The sequence below is a fragment of the Mirounga angustirostris genome, unplaced genomic scaffold (assembly GCF_029215605.1).
Source record: "Mirounga angustirostris isolate CCGP_5_RB_7025 unplaced genomic scaffold, mMirAng1.0.hap1 SCAF_4, whole genome shotgun sequence".
In the NCBI taxonomy this organism is placed as follows: Eukaryota; Metazoa; Chordata; class Mammalia; order Carnivora; family Phocidae; genus Mirounga; species Mirounga angustirostris.
The window spans coordinates 106,244,675-106,257,721 of record NW_026991712.1 but is presented as its reverse complement, the minus strand read 5'-3'; the positions used below and the strand labels follow the sequence as shown (position 1 = coordinate 106,257,721).

Here is a 13,047-nt window from a genome sequence, read left to right as displayed (position 1 = left end):
GCTCATAGGAGAGGATGGAAGAGAATGGAAGGTAAATGCTCTAAAACCTGGGTGGTTCCACCATCAACCACAGGGCTTGTGTAAGGCTTCTACACAGCATGACTTTGTAACCCGAGAGAACCTCCGTTCCTAGGTTTGTGGATTTTAGGTTCGTGTTTCACGATGATCTCAGACACTCACTCCCTGATATTTTACTCCTCTCACCTCACCCCTGCATCCTCACTTCCATCCCTCCCTGGCTACCACTGCTGCTTCATGTCACATTGAACCTATGTTTGCCTCTGTCTAGCAGGAGGGGCAAGATGCTAAAGACAAATGGGGGGCCCCACTAAGTTTTCTCTCTAAGTGAATCAGAGATTTGAAATGCAGAAACACTGGGAGGAAATCCTGTGTTGAAGAAAGACAGTAGGAGGACAGCTGTGTTTCCGTCGTTCTCTGGACCCACTCCTCTGAGATGGGGGAGGTGATCCTGAGCCCCATGTTTGTTTGGATGGTGAAACTCCAGGGACTTCTGTTGAACAGAGTGTTCCCAATTCCAGGGCAAGACTGCTGAGACTGCAAAGCTCAGCCTTTAAAATAACATCTCTCTGGACAAGGATCTCTGGGGCCAGGCGCAGGGCCTTTCATATTGGAATGAAACAAAAGGTAACCATGGGATTTTGAACTTAGCAAATGGGGGAAGGCTTGTGGGTGCCAGGGAGTTGCTTTTTTAGTTTTAACAATTTTTTTTAGGGGAAAAATGGACAGTTTTTATAAGTTGACCAAGTTGTTGGCAGATTCTCAGCTATTATTGTCACTGTGAATAGTACCTGGAGAAATAGAGCTGATCAAAGCTACTGATTGCGGGGGGCTTTGGACCCAACCTTGTATCTCTTTCTCAGTCACTTTTAACTTTGCAAAGTGATGTTCATTTAGGGTAATTAGAATGTTATTATGATCCGAGAAACTCTGGGCAATTATTTAGATTTCTGAGTTGGTTTCCTTTCTGTAAATTGGGTCTAAAAAAGGTTGGCGTGAGAAATAAATAAGATCTGAAAATAAAAACCCTAACACGTAACCCTAGTGCCTCTGCTCTTTTCTTTACCCTGCTCTGTTTTAAGGTATTAGGGACAAATGATAATTTCAGACAAATTTTCATCGGTGGACATGGTAGAGACAGTAGAGTGTACTCTTTCTTGCAGGTGACAGAAGAACAAGGAGAAGGTTGTGGACAGGATAAATTAGTCTCACTTCTGATCAGGGAATCTTGTCAAGGTACTGTTTCCATGAGGCAGACCCATCCACAAACTGGATGTTTGGACAATCTAGAAACAACATAGGGCTTTAATAGGAAATGCCACTAGTTAATTAAAAACAAAAAAATAAAAATAAAAATGAGAGCACTTCTGCTTGGCATAGTCACCTGAGAGCCAAATCAAAATCTGGCTCTGCTATTGACTTCCTGGGGCCCCATGGCCCCAGAAACCACTTTTGTTCTCACAGGCCTCTACCACCATTTCTTTGCAATCCTTTAGGCTCCAAACGAAAGTAGTTTTTGTTTGTTTTTGTTTTAAGGAATCTCATTGACTTTTCTCTTCTTTATTGTTCCTATTTAGACTCCAGGAACAGAGAGTCTCCCTGGACAGTTTGGAGCTGCTGCAGGAATGCTAACCTTCTCTGAAGGGGGTTGTTCCACAGAGGGGAAATGCTTGCTTTTCAAAAATACCTCCTTTCAGAGGCCATCAGCTGCCTCGTTTTTGCTCAGTCAGGGAAATTTCATCCTCAGTCAGGGTTTGAGAATAGTTGGCTGTGATTACCTAAAAGACTCCACAAGGACAAATGTCCAGAACATAGTCACCCCCATGACAGGAGCCAAGGTTTCTTTGTTTTTACCCCTTGTAGCTTTTCCTGCATTCTTATTCTGTCTCAATCTCATGCCCTGTTCTGGGTCTGGAAGGAATCACAGCCATTAGAAGTATGCCTGGAATAATCTATCAAGAATCAATATATGGTGTGCCTTCTTCTTTCATTCATTAATTTGTTAGTTCGTTCATTCATTCATTCATCTGAGTAGAATTTTATATTGTTAAGAAACATCTATTATATAACATCATTGTTTTTCTAACCACAAGTCATGGAGAGGATGCTGACTTCCTTTGTTTTGTTCCTCTAAAGACATGTGGAAGCAGGGTTTTTAAAAAATTAAGTACTTTGATGAATGGTATTTTTACTCTCCCTCTTAACTCCCCCACCATAAGGTTTTTGGGACCCATTTAACTGGAAACATTCAGTTTTCCAGCTTTGTTCTCCCCTCAGGGTCTGTGAAAGATCAAAGAATTAAGAGGGCATAAAGTGGACAATGACAAGTTCAGGCTCAAGTGTACAGCTAGAATCCAAGTCCATCCAGCATCCAACTAAGAAAGGAGCCCTCCTTGTGGCAAATGCACACTCCTGAACATTGTGGGTTGGTCTAGTTTGGGTGTGCATTGGTCTGAAGATGCAAGGCACCTGGTGTGTCTTTCTCATTCTCCACATCTCCATTATTCAAATAGTAGCATCATGTGGTGTTTATACGTTAAGAGATTTTTCCTTAATTATGTCCCTAATACATCCTCAGGGAAGGTGTTATAAAGACTGTAAAGAGAGTACACCAAGAACTTCATTATCTCTGGTGTATCATATATAAAGAGAGCATTTGCTTATACCCTGAAAGGATGTAAGGGAGATTTTATATTCACTTCTCAAATCAAATGTCAGCCAGAATACCATTTTGAAATAGAAGTGACTCAGTGCCATGAGCAGGCCCCAGGCATAAGTGTGAAGTAGCTAAGTTGCTCTTTGATGTCTTCCATCATTTCTGCTTTACTCTCTCCCCCACTTTAACAGTACCCTTTCTTCCCACACTACCCTGTACTCATCTCTCTCTCTCTCCTTTTATGTCAAATCTCCAGTATCCAGAAATGACCCCAAACCTACTCCTTCTAGAGGGTAGAAATGACTCAATTTGATTTTTCACTCATGAGACTTCGAATGTAATAAAAAGAAAAAAATAAAAAAGGAATGAAGACTTAAATGCAGATTTCATCCATCTGCGAATTGGGTGGGAGGGTCTTCAAGGGATGAGAGCTTCCTCGAGTCCCTGGAATCAGGCGGCATAGGTGAGCTGACTCACTCCTGTTGTTTGATTTCTCAGCGGCATCTGACACACTGACAACTCCCCTTTCTATAAAACCCTCTTCTACCTTGGATTTTCTGTTATCATACTTTATGTCTCCCCCAGTTCACCATCCAAAGCATCTCAGATTCCTCTGATGGATCCATCTCCATCAACCTCCCCTCAGAGATCAGTCTCAGACCTTCTTCTTTCTTTCTTATGATGTCCCTCCAGGTTGCCTTGTCCATTCTCATGGCTTTTGTGCAGATGACCTGTGAATGTTTATGTTCAGTCCCCTGAGTTCTAGACTCATTCAAATGTCTACTGGACATGTCCAACTTAAGACAGCTAAATCAAAACCCTTGCCTTTTCTCTCTAACACTTGTTTTGCTTCTCTACCAGTCTTTCTTATCTCAATAAATGGCACCACCAAATGCCTGGTTTATTGCTTACACCTGAGATCTTAGAGTCATCTGTGATCCCTCTCTTTTTCTCTTCTCCGCTAGCCACCGCATCATCAAATCCTGTCAATTCTACTACCTGAATGTATCTGAAATCCTTTGTCATATCTTGTCTCCTCTTTCGTCCCTTTTCCCACCCCACCAAATTCTTACGCAAAAGCAAAAGTGTGGTGGTTAAGAGTACATACTCTGGGGCACCTGGATGGCTCAGTTGGTTAAGAGTCTTGGGATCCCTGTTCAGTGGGGAGTCTGCTTCTCTCTCTCCCTTTGCCCCTCCCCCTGGCTTGTGTTCTCTCCCTCCCTCTCAAATAAATATTTTTTTTTAAAAAAGAGTGCATACTCTGCAGTGATAGGACCTGGGTTCGAATCCTGGCTCTGCCACTTACTCACGATGTGAATTTAGGCAATTTATTTCAGTTTTCTATGTTGTAGTTGTTTCAGTTATAAATTGTAATAGCACCTATCTTACAGAGTTATGATAATTAAATGAGGTTTTTTTTTTCCTCTTGAAGAGTAGTTACTCCATGCTTGAAACCCTTCAGTGGTTATACTATATACTTGATGTAAAATCCAAGCTCCAAACCAAAGCCTCTATGTCCCAGGTGACCTGGCCCAGTCTTCCACTCTGATCTCATCTCAGCTCACTCTTTCCTTCCCTCACTGTGATCCAGACGCACAGGTCTTCTCTCAGTTTCTCAGGCATGCCGAGCTCCTTGTTGCCTCAAGAAACTCTCATTTGCTGTTCCCTCCACCTAGAAGCTCTTCCAGTGCTTGACTCCTTTGCTTGTTTCAGACTCAGCATAAATGACACTCTTTTTAGCAACCTCTTCAGGCTACCCTATTTAAAGTAGGTCCCCTTTTTATTCTCTGCCACAGGTACCTTATTTGCTTCCTTTGTATCACTTATCACAATATTTAGTAATTTATTTGTCATTGTTTCCTGGTAGGAATTCCTACCAAAATGTAAGCCCTACCAAAATGTAAGGTCCTGTGAAGGCAGGACCATAACTGTTGTGTTCATTGTTGGATCAATAGTGCCCACCTAACATAATTCCTGGCATACAATAAGTTCTCACTATTTACTGAATAAATGGAATGAACAACTGTTAAGCCAACCTTGACTTTCAGTAGAACTCAAGCCAGAATCTGAGTTCTGCAGGATAGATCAGATAGTATGCCAACAGGTACTGGCCACCTGACCTGCTTTGTTGTTCGATGAAACAAGCAATACAGTGGAGCATTGTTAGCTGGTGAAGGAGAAAGTGTCCTGGACACAGAACCAGAAGCCTTGGGCTCAGTCCAGGATCTGATACCAGCCAGCTCTGCAACCTTGAACAGGCTCTGAGCATCTCAGAAACCCACTTTCCTATTTGAGGATGAGAGTAATTAGAATAAGCAACCCTTTATTTTCCTCCAAGCACAAGCATTCTGTTTCGGTTGCCACATTTTCTGTGCAAAGGAGATAAAATCAGTATACCATTTCATTTTTTGTGGAAGAGATAAATCACATGCTGAGTTTTAAGGGAGAGAATTCTTAAAGGATGCTTGCACAGATTCTCATTGGGGGTATTTTAAATAGGTGGGGATTCATCCATTTAACAATTATTTATTGACTACTGCATGCTCCCTGGAGTCATGCTCACTGTACCTTGTCTGAAAGCAAAACTTTTTTTCCTGCCCTTTTCTTTGTTTCTATAGAGTACATGTGCGTGCACACATGCGCGCGCACACACACACACACATACACACTCATGTACAATTACATCTTTAACCCTAAGCTTTTTACTCTTTTCTTCTTGTTCAGCAAAATCTTTTCTGAGTTATACAGCCAGTTACTGGCAGTGGGACTTTATGACAAGACCTCCAGTTCAATGTTACTTATAATATATCCCAGGATGCTCTTTTTGATTCATTCCCTAGACTAGACCTTAGAGATCATCAGTTTTAAACCTTTCTAAAGACTTTAATTTCTTCTCCTCTTTACTGAATGCCAAGTTTTTCCAGTGAGAACTTCAAGAGCCCAATTCAGTTCTGGATAAGTTCAGTGGTTAAACATTGGTCATCGGATATCTGAATAGTTGATGCCCCTTATCTCTACCTGATCCTGCCTTCTTGCAAGATTTGGGTTGGTATGAAGACAAATGGCTCTAACTACCTGAGTCGTCTGAAAGCTATTTCCATAATGATATTTTGTCTTTTCCTCTTCTCTTTTTTTCTTCTATTGGTTATGCTACCACACGGTTCTGAATAAGTTTCCATTTCTTATGTTAAAATGATTTCTTGTGAGAGGCTGAAAATTTTAAACGGAATGGATGATATATTTTGAGGAGCTCCAAAATAAATATTGGGGCTAGAGAGACAATTAGAGCAGTGCCCCAGGTATTGTCAAAAGGAGTCTCTGTACCAAAAAGGGGAGCTCTTCCTGTGCCATAAAGAACCTAGCCAGGCCACATGTTCCTGCACACTCCTCACATCTAGGATTATATTAATTATTATCCTTATTCATTGCCAAGGGATTCACTTGGGTTGAGGAAACACTGGTCACCAATAACTGATTGGTCCAGATACTCATTTTAGATATGGGCAGCCTAGAATCAAAACCACTGGAGGAGAAACCAGCAGCATGAAAGAGAGGCTCCAAAATGGAAACAAAAATGGAAAATCTAAATCCTGAGGAAATCAAATTAGTATAGGAAATAGGAATTCAATAAAATTCAATCTGTGTGTCTCCAGAAAGATTTGAGATGATTTTAAACTCATAAAATCAAAATCGTTGCAAAGGAAGCCATGAGAGAACACTAAAGAGCTTTAGGAAATTTAAAACTTGATTTCCAAAGCATTCCATGCCCCTCAGTAAAATGGTTGAATGGAACAGCTGACAACTGAATTAGCAATGGAGAGTAGCTCTACCCAACAGAAAGATCATGCAAGGGGTGCCTGGCTGGCTCAGGCATAATTACAGAATACTGTAAGAAAACTTTTATTTTCATCCTAATTGTTTGAATACTGGGTGTGTATTTTTTACTTATAGCACATCTCAATCCAGACCAGCCACATCTCAAGTGCTCGGTAGCCACTTGTGACTAGGGTTACAATATTGGACAATAATAGATCTAGGAGGCTGAATTGAAAGCATTATCCCAGAACACAGTAAAAGAAGCATGAGAGAAAAATTAAGCTACAAAAGGGATACGAATATTCTCTCAGGAATGAAGAAGAGTGAGTTAGAGGTGGTGGTAAAAGCTCAGGTGAGACAAGATGAGGATTTAGCAGTGAGGCAACAATAGAAATGGAGGTTGTTGGGAAGATACAGGAGCCCTTTGGGATAGAAACATGGGGTTTGCTGGCAGATTCGATATGGGAAGATCAGGAAGAGGAAGACTGAGGCATAGTTCTTAGTTTTCAGCTTGAGCAATTTGATGACCAAAGGGATCTTGTTTTGAGGGGATACAACACAGAACATAACCCAAAATTTGAACCAGAAATACAGTCCGATCAATATTCTGCTAAGCCAATCTTTCCAGCACCACATGGCAAAGCCTTTGCTGGACATAAGCAACCTTTCTTTTTACCTTCATCTATTGCAGTCTGAAAAATAATTTGTATATTTGTAAATTAAATTAAACTAGCAAAGAAAAGAATCTTGTCTCACTGTGAATACAGTTGTTCAAATAAGTCTGTAAAGAGCATAAGAGTGAAGCATGAGAAACAACAGTGACTGATAACGGGGAGAGTTCAAACATGATTCCCATTAGTCTGTATTTCAAGGACTGAGAAATTTCCATCTTCTCCTACTCTCTTCCCTAGCACTTTTCTGGAAATAAGTGCTTTCTGTGTCTTTTTTTTTTTCATTCATCTTTTAAAATTTCAGCATAGTTGACACCTGATGGTACGTTAGTTCCAGTTGTACAACATAGTGATTCAACATCTCCATATGTTACGCTGTGTTCACTGCAAGTGTAGCTCCCATTTCTCCCCGTACAACACTATTATAATACCACTGACTATATTCTCTATGCTATGCCTTTTATTCCCATGACTTATTCATTCCATAACTGGATTTTTGCTTCAGTTCTTCACATTGTGCCTGCTTGTCAGAAACTAGTTACAGTTAAAAGAAGCCAATTCCTTGAAGTTCATTAGTAGGACAAATTTACCATTGTTTTTTAAAAATACAAAGTATTAGTGAATTTGGTTTGATTACCTGAATATTCTTTATAATTAAAATATACAGAGATTGAAATCAACACATGCATAAAGTTATATGGTTTACAACATGCTTTTCATATATAATCTCATCTAATCTTCATAATTGTCCTACAAAGTAGGTATTATTATCAATTACTTTAATAGGTGAAGAAGCATATTTTGAAAGATGTGCTAATATGAGATAATGTATATAAAGTACCTAACAGAATGACTGGCACATAATACATGCTGAATGCTATCTAATAATACTAATAGTAATAATGATACTAATAGTAATAATAATATTAATAATAATAATGATATCAACTTGCTCAATGTCACATGAGTGGTGGTGCTGAGATTTGAACTCAGGAATCCCTGATAATTTTGTGAGCAAATTAACTTGTCAAAATGAGTCTGTCTTTATTCATTTTTTATTATACAAGTAATGTACTTACACAGAGATTTTGATAGAGCAAAATAAGTCACTCACCCATAATTCTACCATTTCAATATAATAGGTATTATCACACAAAATGATTTTAGATTTGCAAAGGTTGCTTTAAAAAGTATTGCTGGTGCTTTAATTTGCCCTTTTTAGAACCTTTCTACTGAGTAGGAAAGAAAACACACTGTGTCTTTTCCCACTTCTTCCAAAAACTTAAAAATATCTAGATTATAGATCTAATCATTCTAAATAAGAGTTATTTTGGGCATTAACCCTTTATCAGATATATGGTTTGTAAATATTTTTTCCCATTCCGTAAGTTGCCTTTTCACTTTGTTGACTGTTTTCTTTGCCGTGCAGAAGCTTTTAAGTTTGATGTAGTCCCACTTATTTATTTTTCTTTTTGTTGCCTGAGCTTTTAGTGTCAAGTCCAAAAAATCATTGCCAAGATCAATATCAAGGAGCTATTCCCCTGTGTTTTCTTCTAGGAGTTTTATGGTTTTAAGCCTTATGTTTAAATCTTTTAAATTTTAAGTTGATTTTTGGTATATGGTGTAAGATAAAGGTACAGTTGCATTCTTTTGCATGTGGATATCCAACCTCCCAATACAGTTTGTAGAAAAGACTATCCTTTCCCCATTGTGTATGGTTGGTTCCCTTGTCATGGATTGGTTGATTGTATATGTGTGGGTTCATTTCTAGGGTCTATTCTGTTTCATTGATCTATGAGTCTGGTTTTTTTTTTTTTTTAAAGATTATTTATTTATTTATCTGGCAGAAAGAGAGCAAGCACAAGCAGGGGGAATGGCAGGGAGAGAGAGAGGGAGAAACAGGCTCCCCGAGGAACAGGAAGCCCAATGCGGGGCTTGATCCCAGGACCTTGGGATCATAACCTGAGCCGAGGGCAGATGCTTAACTGACTGAGCCACCCAGGTGCCCCTCTATGAGTCTATTTTTATGCCAAAACCACATTGTTTTGATTACTATAGCTTTATAATATACTTTGAAATTAAGAAGTATGATGCCTTCTTCTTTCTAAAGATTGCTTTGGCTATTTGAGGTATTTTGTGATTTCATGCAAAATTTAGTGTTTTTGTGAAAAATGCTATTGGCGTTTTGATGGGGATCACATTAAATCTGTAGATAGATCAGTTCGGTAGTATAGACATTTTAACAAAATTAATTCTTCCAATCCACCAGTTTGGGATGTCATTCTATTTCTTTGTGTCTTCTTCAATTTCTTTCATTCATATCTTTTTTTAAAGATTCATTCACTTATTTGAGAGAGAGAGAGAGTGCATGGGGAGAGTGCAAGGGAGAGGGAGAGAAGCAGACTGCCCACTGAGTGCAGAGTGTGACATGGGGATCCATCCCATGATGGTGAGATCATGTCCTGAGCTGAAATCAAGAGTTGGACGCTTAACCAGGTGTCCCTTATTCATTTCTTATAATTTTTAGTGTACATATCTTTCTCAATAACCCAATCCAAACAACTTTGTTAAAAGATGGGCAAAGAGGGGTGCCTGGGTGGCTCAGTTGTTAAGCGTCTGCCTTCGGCTCAGGTCATGATCCCAGGGTCCTGGTATCGAGCCCCACATTGGGCTCCCTGCTCGACGGGAAGCCTTCTTCTCCCTCTCCCACTCCCCCTGCTTGTGTTCCCTCTCTCGCTGTGTCTCTCTCTGTCAAATAAATAAATAAAATCTTTAAAAAAAAAAGATGGGCAAAGAATATAAAAAGAAATTTTTCCATAGATCTTCCCAATGCATATATGAAAAGATGCTCAAAATCACTAATCATCAGAGAAATGGAAATCAGGACCACAATGAGATATCACCTCACACCTGTTAGGATGACTTTTATCAAAAGGACAAGAGATAGCCAGTGTGGGTAAGGGGGTGGAAAAAAAGGAATCCTTCTACACTGTTGGTGGGAATGTAAATTGGTAGAGCCATTATGGAAAACAATATGGAGATTCTTAAAAAAATTAAAAGTGGAACTACTATGCAATCAAGCAATCCCGCTACTGTGTATATATACAAAGAAATTGAAACCAGGGTCTCAAAGAGATATCTGCACTCCCATGTTCATTTCACTATGATTCACAATAGCCAAGATATGGAAACAACCTACAAAGTAAGTGTCTGTTCATGAATGAATAAGAAAATGTAGTGTATGTATACACGATGGAATATTATTCAACCATAAAAAAGAAGGAAATCTTGTCATTTGTGACAACATGGATGAACCTCAAAGACATTATGTTAAGTGGAATAAGTCAGGCAGAGAAAGAAAAATATTGTATGATCTCACTTAGCTGTGGAATGTAAAAAAGTCAAATTCATGGAACTAGAGAGTAGTTACCAGGGACTGGAGGATGGGGAAACTGGTAGACATTGGTCAAAGGGTATAAACTTTCACCCAAAAATACAAATAATCCAGTTAAGGAACAGGGAGAAGACATGAACAGACATTTTTCCAAAAAAGACATACAGATGGCTTCAGTTAGCCATGAAAAGATGCTCAACATCCCTCATCATCAGGGAAATACAAATCAAAACTTCAGTGAGATACTGCCTCACACCTGTCAGAGTGGCTAAAATTAACAACACAGGAAACAACAGATGTTGGTGAGGATGTGGAGAAACGGGAACCCTCTTACACTGCTGGTGGGAATACAAACTGGGGCAGCCACTCTGGAAAACAGTATGGAGGTTCCTCAAAAAGTTAAAAATAGAAGTACCTTATGACTCAGCAATTGCACTACTAGGTATTTACCCAAAAGGATACAAAAATAATGATTTGAAAGGGCACATGCACCCCAAGGTTTATAGCAGTATTATCAACAATAGCCAAATTATGGAAAGAGCTGGAATGTTCATCAACTGATGAATGGATAAAGAAGATGTGGTGTATATATGCAATGGGATATTACTTGGCCATCAAAAGGAATGAAATCTTGCCATTTACAATGAAGTGGATGGAGCTAGAGTGTATTATGCTAAATGAAATAAGTCAGTCAGAGAAAGAGAAATACTGTATGATTTCACTCATATGTGGAATTTAAGAAACAAAACAGATGAACACAGGGGAAGAGGGGGTTAAAAGAGAAAAAACTGAGGGTTGCTGTAGGGGAAGTGGGCAGGGGGATGGGCTAAATGGGTGATGAGGATTAAGGAGGGCACTTGTGATGAGTACTGGATGTTACATGTAAGTGATGAATCACTAAATTCTACTCCTGAAACTAATGTTACACTATATGTTACCTAACTAGAATTTAAATAAAAACTTAAAACATTTTAAAGAATAAAATAAAATTACCCTAAATATGTAAAAAAAAAAAAAGGAAAAAAGGTACAAACTTCCAATTATAAGAGGAATAAATTCTGAGGGTCTAAAGTACAGCATGGTGACTATAGTTAAAAATACTGTAATGTGGGCTTTTGTGTGTTACCCAGGGAAGGATCCATACAGCATTGTTTTGCGTTCCCATCATAACTTAAAGGGCAACTTTCACAATGTCCAGAGCCCTTGATGTCCTGCAAACGAAGGAGGAGGATGTCCTCACATTCCCTGCAGCAGGAACCCACTTAGGGGGCACCAACCTTGACTTCCAAATGGAACAGTACATCTACAAAAGGGAAAGTGATGGTATCTGCATCATAAATCTGAAGAGAACCCGGGAGAAGCTTCTGCTGGCAGCTCATGCCATGGTTGCCGCTAAAAACCTGGCTGATGTCAGTATCCTCATCCAGGAATACTGGCCAGGAGCGGTGCTGACGTTTGCTGCTGCTAGCGGAGCCACTCCTACTGCTGGCCACTTCACTCCTGGAACCTTCACTACCCAGACCCAGGCAGCCTTCCGGGAGCCGAGACTGAGCCCAGGGTTGACCACCAGCCTCTTACAGAGGCGTCTTATGTTAACCTGCCTATCATCGCTCTGGGTAACACAAACTCTCCTCTGCGCTACGTGGACATCGCCATCCCTTGCAACAACAAGGGAGCTCACTCAGTGGGCCTGGGAAGTTCCGTGCATGCGTGGCACCATTTCCCGTGGCCACCCATGGGGATCATGCCTGATCTCTACTTCTACAGAGATCCTGAAGAGATTGAAAAGGAGGGGCAGGTCGCTGCTGAGAACTCTGTGACCGAGGAGGACTTTCAGGGTGAAAGGACTGTTCCAGTTCCTGAGTTCACTGCTATTCAACCTGAAGTCACAGACTGGGCTGACGGCGTGCAGGTGCACTCTGTGCCTATTCAGCAGTTCCCCATTGAGGACTGGAGCGCCCGGCCGGGGCCACGGAAGACTGGTCTGCAGCTCCCACTGCTCAGGCCACGGAATGGGTGGGAACAACCATGAGCGGTCTTCCTCTTCCACAAAGGCAAACAAAATGGAAAGAAGGTTGATGGAAAATAAACAGTTCTTTTTTTTAAAAAAAAAAATACTGTAACGTGGGCCTCAGTCGGTTAAGCATAGAACTCTTGGTTGCCCTGCAGGTCATGATCTCAGGATCGTGAGATCGAGCCCCCCATGGTCACTGCGCTGGGTGTGGAGCCTGCTTGGGATTCTCTCTCTCTCTCTCTCCCTGTCTCTCTCTGCCTCTCCTCATACTATCTCTCTAAAAATAAATAAATAAATAAATAATAAAACATATAAAATATATTGTAATGTGTACTTGAAATTTGCTAAGAGAGTAGATCTAAAGTGTTTTCACCATATCAAAATAAATAAATGAAAATGGTAGCTATGTGAGGTGATGAATGTGTTAATTAACTTTATTCTAGTAATCATTTCACAATGAATACACATTACAGAGTAC

The 13,047-nt window shown here is 40.0% G+C and overlaps 1 pseudogene; it reads left to right on the top strand.

Moving 5' to 3' along the window:
- Positions 1–11,745: 11,745 nt before the first annotated feature.
- Positions 11,746–12,668, top strand: LOC123860301 (small ribosomal subunit protein uS2-like; annotated as a pseudogene).
- Positions 12,669–13,047: the final 379 nt, after the last annotated feature.